Below are 10,063 nucleotides of genomic sequence, written 5' to 3' on the forward strand. Positions count from 1 at the left end.
TCAAGTGGAGTATGAGAAGAATATTCTATCGTGATTGGTCAATTCTTGCAACTACAACCACTTACAGCTATACACTCAGAAAAAAGTTTTATTGATATGTGATCAACAAAAAGCTTTTCGTTGTCCTAACCAAAATTTGGTTATGCTAATCAAATTTTTGTTAGGATAACATAAAAGTTTTGGTTAGTCACATATTCTAACAAAAACTTTGGTTAGAATATAAAGGTTTGTGTTGGTCACATATCAACAAAACTTTTTTCCGAGTGTACGCTTATGCTATTGTAGAATAGGCTTTAAGTGCTATGAATGTTTTGATCTTTACTGAATATATCTCGTAAGTACATTTTTGTAAAAGACATATTTAGATGTTTATACATCGTAAATGTAAAACAAAGAAAAGCAACTTTGAACAATAAATGCTTTCCATTTGATAACACAAGTGTCGTTTTACCTTTGTTATTCATTGGAATGCCAAGAAAGTTAAAATGATGTTTGTATCGACTTGTGTCACTACATGAAGAACATCTAATTACGTCATATAAAATAATAAATTTAACAAAATAAAATAAATAGTATTTAATATTATGATATATTTTTAAAAATGAGGTTGTAGATTAAATAAAAATTCAAATGTTTTTGAATGAACTTATTTTATTGTCAATAGAATAATTTTATTTAATACAGATACTGATAAATGTATTACGATAGTATAGAAGAGTGATTTTATTACATTAAACAATAAGAATCTTATTTTAGACCGTACATGTGAGAACACAATCAATACTAGAAATTAAAATACCTATAATGATCGAAGCTGAATCTTTAATGTTTAAATAATTCAATGTGAATTATATACATACTATACATGTATGTATATGTACATGCATATATACCATATTTGTAGTCATTCGAACTGCGCGACGAATTGGTTTTCCGAATTTTTAATGCAATTAAACTACTATAATAATAGCACAAATTAAATTAAATTAATAAGCAATTTTTAAGAATTCGATGCTCAATCAGTTATCATATTAGAAAAATGTTAATGTGCTGAAAAACTAAATAAATTTATTTAATTTCCAATATGATGCCGGATTAAACATCGAATTATTAAAAATTGCTTATCAATTTAATTTAATTTGTAATATTATTACAGTAGTTTAATTGCGTTGATAAATTCGAAAAATCAATTCGGCGCACAGTTCGAATGACTATAAATATGGTATATATGCTTGTACATATACATATAGTGTATATATAATTCACATTGAATTATTTAAGCATTAAAGATGGTTTCGACCGTTATAGACATTTTAATTTCTAGTATACATTTATTACATTAATTTATCTTAAAAATATTCTTCAAGGTACCCTATGTTCTTTGTCACGTGAAATATCTCAAATATATCATAATTTCTTAGCAAGATTCCCGGACGATATTACTAGCGATTTGTACAAATACGATATGTATAATCTCTTATCGATTTAATAAATTAATTCTTGGCTGGCAGTGACTGATTGTAAGTCATTTGAAATCTAATCGATATTAGTTTTTAAAAATTATTTATATCTCCTCTTCATGTCATATAAAAAATCAAACTCAAAAACTGCTTTTTCCTACTATTATATCTAATATATATTTATATGCGAAGTGATCACTTTTTAATTATACAATATCATACGAGTCAAAAATGACACAGTCCTCCTCGGTTTTTTATTATCTGATTAATTTGTGGTTTAATTTTAACTTCACGATAATGTAAAAATTGTATTTATCTAGCTATGATTAATCGCTAATGGTATTTTACTGGTGACTTTAAAAGTTATTCACTACCATCAATGATTGAATATCAATTTAATGATTAACCATAGATAGAAGAGAGAGAGAGATAGAATACAACTTTTACATTATCATCAGATTAAGGGGGATGCTAAACTGATTACCGAACTTGATCGAGGTCGATAGTACAGACTTTTTTAATTCCAAATTCGATAATAGTGGTAACATCTTTGATTCATTTCTTACATTATATTATATAATATATATCATTTGTCTTACTCAAACGCATACATCTGTTCTTATTTAACATATGCCAGCACCATGTATCGCAAGACCGCGCAACTACTGCTACACGGAATTTCGGCTCTATTGACAGTCCCAGTCTTCGCAAAAGCACCTGTATACCGTACTTTCCATTCGGTGAGACGATACTTTTTTTCTAGATTTTCAATCTTAGTTCTACAAACTCGGTATCATTCGTTCCAATAATGTAATCTCAGCTGCACTTATTTTCAAGATATGGACTCTAAAACTCTTATATCAAGCAAATATATATCTGAGGTGACAGCTGTACGAGCCAAAAGTAAGTGAATTTTTTAACTTTTTTTCGATTTTCTCACAAAATCCAGTACAGCTAAGGTCCTACTTGTGCGTACTTTAATTTATGTAATAATACTTTTGCAATCCGTAAATTCAATTCGGAGATTTTTCACCGAATGGAAATGTGGGTAAAACAGAAGGCTTTAACATTGCCTTAAGTCTAATCACAAGTTAACCAGCAAATGAAAAACCGGACCTAAGAGTACGTCTTCCGAAGATTAAATGAAAAAAAATAAAACGCATTCAAGAGAAAAATATAAGAAAACATTGTTATTAATTTTTCGACAGATATTTGAGAAATGGCATGATGGGCGTCTTGTTTCTTGCACAACTTTTAACTCGATCCAATTTCGGATGTTTCTTAACGCGGACATGAATTATGTCCGTGTTCTTTCTCTGTTAGTACGACAATGCGGATTTCGGGATGGTCAACTTCCGACAAAGGCAACCAAACCGTCGTTCTCGCCTTCGTTTGTCGTCGTCGACAATAAGTTCGCACTAGCGGAACGCGTCTGGACGTAGGCCAACTACTTTTATGGGTTCGTACTGGCAACAACGTGCTTGTAGTAAAAGGAGTGTTCGCATCGACAACATGATTTGCCCGCGTTCGACCGTTAAAGATATACGGCGTGACTCGCGAAACCGATCCAACTTGCGCATCCCACATAAACTATTAGAGATAGCGAAACTGCGAGGGGGTTGATCGACGCGCATGACTGCAAAACCAATGTATATACATTGTATACATTACATAGAATCCAAAGAAGAAAGACAAAAAGAAAGTGAAAAGAGAAACAACGAATGTAACGGAGATATAGTCTTTAATATGTTTGAAAAGAATCTTGTTAAATTAAAGTATAAAAAATTTAAAACTGGCAAAGCTGTACGGTATCGCATCTCAAAACATTGCTAAAAGTATAACAATTTCGTAAATTATTCTATTATTAAGTCTGAATATCTGTGTAAAATTTGAGTACAGTTCTCTTATTGAATTAAATTATTTAATTTTTTTGTTAGAGAGAGAGAGAGAGAGAGAGAGAGAGAGAGAGAGAGAAAGTCTTGATTCTTATGTAAAATCTTATGTTAAATAAAATATTTTGTAGTACTTATTTGTAAATTTGATGAGAAAGTAACATTAAGAATTAAATCAAATTTTTAACTGATATATATTATATAATAATTAATATAATTTTATACCGATTAAACAGTAATAAATATTTATGCAAAAGTTTATTTAGATTCACTTATTCGTTTAAAGATTATTGACCTAAAACTGCCGAAAAATATAGTCATTTTGCTCTATAAAACCATTATAAGTAAAATTATTTGTTGTTTTGTCTTTTGTTAATTTCAAAGCATATTCACGGGCTATATACATGTATAATATCATCAAAATATTTGGAATGATATTGGCTGATATTAGCTTATTCTGACTGACCGACTGATATTTTTAGTTGATATCGTATAACCAAAATATCCTTAAAACACTAAATTAACTGGCATTAATGATATTTAATTAATAAGATTAAAATGTTAATCGGACTCTAAGATATTATACATACCTATAATAAAGAATTTTGTTAATATTGATTCGAATTGTTTGCAAAATTATTGATTTAATTGCTTAATTATTCATAATACGAATTAAATATTCAATTTTTATTAGCGTTTTGTGTTAAATTAAAAAAAAAATAAATAAACTAGAGCTTTCTATTGTTCTATTTTTAGTGTGGTACAAAAATATTTAATATACATGTACAGAAATAAGGTGGATAAATTCAAAATTAACAAATGGAGAAGAAGACATTAAAAAAAACTAATGCCTATGTGACTTGAAAATTATGTTTGGTCAATAAAGAGTAAGTATCTTTCTAATTGTAAGAGTAAATCTCTTTAGCCTTGACAACGTAACATGATTTTTTAAGATTAGTGTAAAGTATTTGTTAGTAGAAGATCTTAAGAAATTAATCTATGTTAATTTTTTCTTCCCCTTAGTAAAAAATTGTTAGTTTTAATTATGAATCTTTTGAGGAGATGTATTTAAAATTGCAGTAATATATTATATACAATTATACTCGTAAATAACTGGCCGATAATGTCTATGTATATCAGTTTGTAGTATTCCAAATTTCTACAGATTAGCAATTCTACAGATCAATACCCAGTGAATTAAGCACGAGGTATCTGAGATTTTACAGTTACATTACATTCACCACAATTTTTTATAATGCATTACGTTTCAAAGTAGAGCGCAAAACATCATTCGTTCGATTGCGAGTCTTTTTCCGTGCATTGGTGAACGCGCATGATTCTCTATGGAAATCGATATGGCCTTATCACGTTCCTCAGTATCCAAATCTCAATGCGACTCGAATCGGAACGAAATTCACTTATCATCGAGTCACGTTCGTGGGAAAATCTCAATGCTAGCAGCGCGCATTCGGACAAAGCAAAATCGAGACGAAGTACCGTGTACCCATGCCCGTCCGCCCGCTTGTCGAATCAAAGCGCAACAAACGAGCAACACGAGCTCGCATGCAAAACAACACGCCGAGGCGTGCCCGCCCGTTCGCCACGTCGTAATCCCTCACCGTGCAAATCGACGAATCGATCCACTTTGGGCTCACACGAGTCCTCGCATTCGCGCGCGGAATCCCGCCGAGAGGCTCAGCTCTACCGCCAGCAGTTGGGAAAAAGAGAGTATAGAGAGGACGAGAAAGAGAGAAGATTGTACCGCAGGAGGGGTTGATGGGGAAAAGAGACCGAGTAGTGTGTCACTGAGAGTACGATCAAGCGGCACTTCCGCTCTGGGAATTCTCGATATCTGAAGTTGAGATCGCAAATATCGAATGCGGAAAATCGCTGCTGAGAGAAGGTGCTGCGAGGAAGCGAAGGGGGTGGCTGCAAGAAGGGGGAAGAGGAGCGGACGATCGAAGAAAAATTGTGGCGAACGATGGGGAGGTAAAAGCGACGAGTTCTTCCTTTTCGCTTCCTGCCTTCCAATGCTACTGGGTGTCCCAACGACGGCACAACGGGAGATACTTGCATCGCGTCGACGATACTGTGAAAAAAAATATATTGACGCAAAAAATGTTTCGTTCTATTAAGAGCGTTGAAAAAATTGATAAGAATGAGAAAAACTATTTTTTAAAAACCGAGCTCCTTTATATCGTATATAACATATTACTAACAGTGCTTAAATAATTAATATCTTTTCCATTTCTATAAATTAAGAAAATTCGCTAATTAATATTGCGAAATGAACATAAATTCGTATGAATAACCGAATGATGTTTTATTTTTAAAAATATCGATATCTTTTGTAATGGAAAATAACACCGCATTATACATATATGTAGTTAGTGCTCTACAACTCATGTCCCTTTTTTTACCAATGTATTATATAAAATTAATTTACTCTTTATTCTTTTCTAATTCTTAGAATTAGAGAAAGATAAAAAGTAAGTGAAGTTAAAGCAAGATTACAGTTAATTTAGATTAATAGAAACAGGCATTACGGACTTAATGACAAATCTACATTGGTTATAGAAACAGGCATCACAGACTTAATGATAAATTTTTCGAATTGGTGTATAGATAAATAATAACGATAGAATCGCCATTGATTGTTAACACGACGTTGGCTTCCGGAACACCCCGTGTATGTACCGCGATGGTGACCGTCGCGAGGATGACAGAGAGAAAACGGAGCGAGCGTTGCACGCGGGGTTTCGGTAGGAAACGGAGGAAATATCAGCGAGATAGGTACAAATACGGTGCTATATATGACAGTTTGATGTATAGTTGAATTTTTATGCCGGCGAGAGATGTTATTGCCGCGTCACAGGATGAATCTCCGATACGTCGGGCCGAGGCTGCGAGGAAAGTTGGCAGTGGAATCGATATCCCATGATTTATGCCTAGATTGAGTTTTTCCGGCGTTACCACGGCTACTTCCATCGGTTTCTCTCTCTCTCTCTCTCTCGCCTTCCTATTTCTTTCTCTTTTTTTCACGATTGAGATTTGCTGAAAAATCCTTAGCATGTCTCACCACAGATCGTGAAATCGTACGTTTTTTTATATCAATGGGGACAACTCGCGATCTGATTTTTTTTACAATAAGCACTTACGAAAGGACATGTAATGATATTTTCACTTGCAAAGATATTTTCGAAGTCATCGCATGTTAGAAATACTTCTGTAAAAAGAACTTATTGATATCCATCCTTTGTGTAACAACCAGAGAATAGATATTCAAGTAAAGAGGTTAATGTAATATAAATGTTTATATATATAAATGCATTATCGTAGGTCGTAAAATTCCTTGTATATAATTTATCATAAAACACCACGTTAGCACCTATAATGACTTATACAACATCTATATAATCTCGATTTATGCGGTTTATCCATCTCCGATATGAAAGCGTTCTCTGATAGAGCATCAACTAATTTCGAAACGGCAATTACGTTTCACGTCGAAACTGTTGACGAAATAAAATAGGATAGAAGCAAGATAGCTCTCGTCTGAGAGATTCGTACTTTATTCCGAAACAGGTTATATATCAATTATCGGTGTTGCACAATTCATGGTTTCGCAAAGTGTCTTGTTTAACACTACAACAATAAATAGATCTTTTTGTAAATAGCCTGGGAAAGAATAGCCGAACAATCGATAGTACTTGGACAGTATAAATCCTGCCTTATCGCGATGTATACTTTTCGCTCGCGGGCTACAACCAGGTTGTATACACCATGGCAGGTGTGGAGGAGAAATTCGAGAGAGACTTTATCAAGCACTCTCGATATCCGAAATCAGGGATCGCGTATGCAGATTTATGAAAAAAGAAAGCCCCCAGCGTGCTTCGTCTGCGTACCGCACCGCGACTTATCTCGCATACGAAAAATACGTGCTCGATCAATGCAATGGCCATCGACAAGGTTCGCATGCATATATCTCGCGCGAAGGTAGAAAAAGATTGAAAATCGTTTACTCGTTGATAATAGATCGTTTAACATGTTAACTGCAGCGACGAAATAGCTTACGGAAGCACTGGCTCTGCGTGAAGATTAATACGAAACTATAAATCGTGAGATATCGTTTCCATTTTTTTGAAGAATTACACATGAATTATTGCCATCGTAAAATAACAATCTAGGAGACTATAATAAGATACATTTCATTAGAACTCTGTACTGTTAAACTCATAATGTCAAATTAAATTGTAAATTCAAGTAATTTTTAATCAGTTTTATAGGTCGCCACTGTTCCTATATTCAACATGTCATTAAATTTAATGGATAATAATTCTAAAATTATAGAGTTAAACAATTTAACTTCAACAAATGTATTGCATTTGATTCAAATTTAATTTATTTACTAAATGCATACGTCAATATGAATTATTTACTTTGACACTATATACAGAAATGGATTAATTAACATCTTGACACACATGAAAATTAAAAATAACAAATAAAGTTATTTAATTTATCGGATTGAGCTTCTATTGCCCCTTTGATATCTACTAGTGTAGATATATTACGTAATTTTTATTAGACATAATTTTATTATTATTTATTTTGTATACTTAAAACTTTTATAGGTTTGTCATTGCAAGTTCAGAAGTACTAATATAGGATAACTCCGATAAATACGCCGCGCTGGGATTTACGCCGCAGAAAAAATAGAAGGAGTGGCGGTAATTTTCCCGCAACTATTCTGTTATATGCCTTTATGTTATGTTAGTATTGTATTATGATTTCAGTTTCTTACTATTAATATTAATGAATTTATTGTGAGTTGAATTGATTTGTCACTGTGTTAAGTAGCGCCATCATAAATTATAATCAACATAAAATGATTACTGTAGGGCGTGCAAAAGACTTAGTAGTTATTTCGTGATACATGAGTGTAGAGGAATAGTAAAGTATGTTGTGTGTGTATTAAAATACAAGTACTTTGCTCTTGTATTCTTTCTTTAGTTTGTTGTCTTGTATATCCCACTTGTTTGGGATATATGGCATTTTTAACAGGCGGGAAAATGCTCAAATCATACAAAGTGCGCAGATTGAATTCAGTGCATTAAATACAATAAACGCATTACATGAAATGTGTACCTCGTGTCATAACACTTGTAATACGTCTGGGAAGATTGTAATTATTATTTGTTACTTCATATTTATCATTCTTATTCCTTAATAAAACTTTATAAACGCATTTTATAAGTTATCGTATCATTTTATGTCTTATTTATATGCATTATTTGTAAATTTTTTATGAGCTATACATACCCTTCCCCTCTCCCCCTATTAGTAGCCATATGTCCCACCCTTATGGGATATACGGCAAAAATGCAAGGGTTTAAAAAAGTTCATTTTTTAATACGAAATATAAATATTTCGGATTTCTAATATTTTTTTCATGATAGTAGACAGTACAAAGTTTTCACTGATATAGTTCGTTTACTTTAAACATAGTAAATAATACTTAATAAATTAAGTATCTGGGGATTACATACGCAGTATATAAATTCACATAAGAATCATACAAGCATTAAGATCCAGCTAGACCGTTTAAGACTTTGATTTCTATAATTATTCACATATACGGTTCTATAATAGGAGGGGAGACCGGGGACAAAAGTAACACGGGACAATAGTAACATCGTCAATATTTCTTAAACTATAACAGATATATGTATGTGGCCGCGTGGTAAAATTCTATAAACAGATAAGCATTGAATCGTTCGTTACATGCTGATTTTCGCGGAACGTACACGAGTGCAGAAACAGAAATTACTTTTTTCATGCATCAAGTAACTTTTATTACATGCACAAAATTCTAAATATTTTTTTTTCTTTATAACAAAGGTATAATGCATTATCTTAATATATTTTAATGATTATCTGTGTTGATGTTTTTCACATTTGATTTTTATCTAGGTTTTAATTTAAAAAATTTACTATGAATCATAAAATACCATTAGGAAACAATAGTAACATCGATGCCTGGGGTCAGATATTCAATTTTATACTGTAGAATCCGGATTTTGTAAGAAGGACTATTACTTCGGCTTACTTAATAGCATTATCAGCGACTTTTTTATATTTGGCGAATACTTTTTGTAACCGAACCATGGCGTACATCCAGGATTTATTTTTTGACAACTACATCTAATCATTGTTGGATACTCAGCGATATTTGAATGTTTGGCGTAAATCCAGGATCTACCTTCCGTCGACTACATATAACTGAAATCAGGCCTGAACAACGAAGGTCTATTTTTAATAATTTTCATTATACTTCTATAATTAATGATCTATGTTAATCTATTGTAGTCAACCGCTTTCATATACATACTTGTTTATAACTTTGAAAATAAAGGTGGTCGAAACGTTCTTTGATGTAGACATATTTTTATTTTGTTTTCACTTTTATTTTACTTAATGTCAACTGTATCATACGTACATTAAAATTTATTTTGTTTTGGCTCGTAGCTCTTCTGATTTATTTTGTTTTATTTGAATTATTTGAGCCTTTCTTTATTATGTATTTTTATTAATAAAACCAATAAAATAATCATTAATATAATATATTATAGGACCGTACATGTGATAACACAAACTATAGAAATCAAAGCCTTTACACGGTCTAGCTGGATCTTAATGCTTGTATGATTC

The 10,063-nt window shown here is 32.1% G+C and overlaps 1 long non-coding RNA gene across 1 annotated transcript in view; it reads right to left on the reverse strand.

Moving 5' to 3' along the window:
• Positions 1-1,005: 1,005 nt before the first annotated feature.
• The window catches only part of LOC108764665 (uncharacterized), an 18,831-nt gene continuing 9,773 nt past the window's right edge, over positions 1,006-10,063 (reverse strand). Inside the window, exons 2-3 of the long non-coding RNA XR_001940289.1 lie at positions 2,713-2,718; positions 1,006-1,058 (exon numbers count right to left, since the gene is read on the reverse strand). This is a non-coding gene — a long non-coding RNA (uncharacterized LOC108764665). The remainder of the gene's footprint in view (positions 1,059-2,712; positions 2,719-10,063) is intronic.

The sequence above is a fragment of the Trachymyrmex cornetzi genome, unplaced genomic scaffold (assembly GCF_001594075.2).
Source record: "Trachymyrmex cornetzi isolate Tcor2-1 unplaced genomic scaffold, Tcor1.1 scaffold443, whole genome shotgun sequence".
In the NCBI taxonomy this organism is placed as follows: Eukaryota; Metazoa; Arthropoda; class Insecta; order Hymenoptera; family Formicidae; genus Trachymyrmex; species Trachymyrmex cornetzi.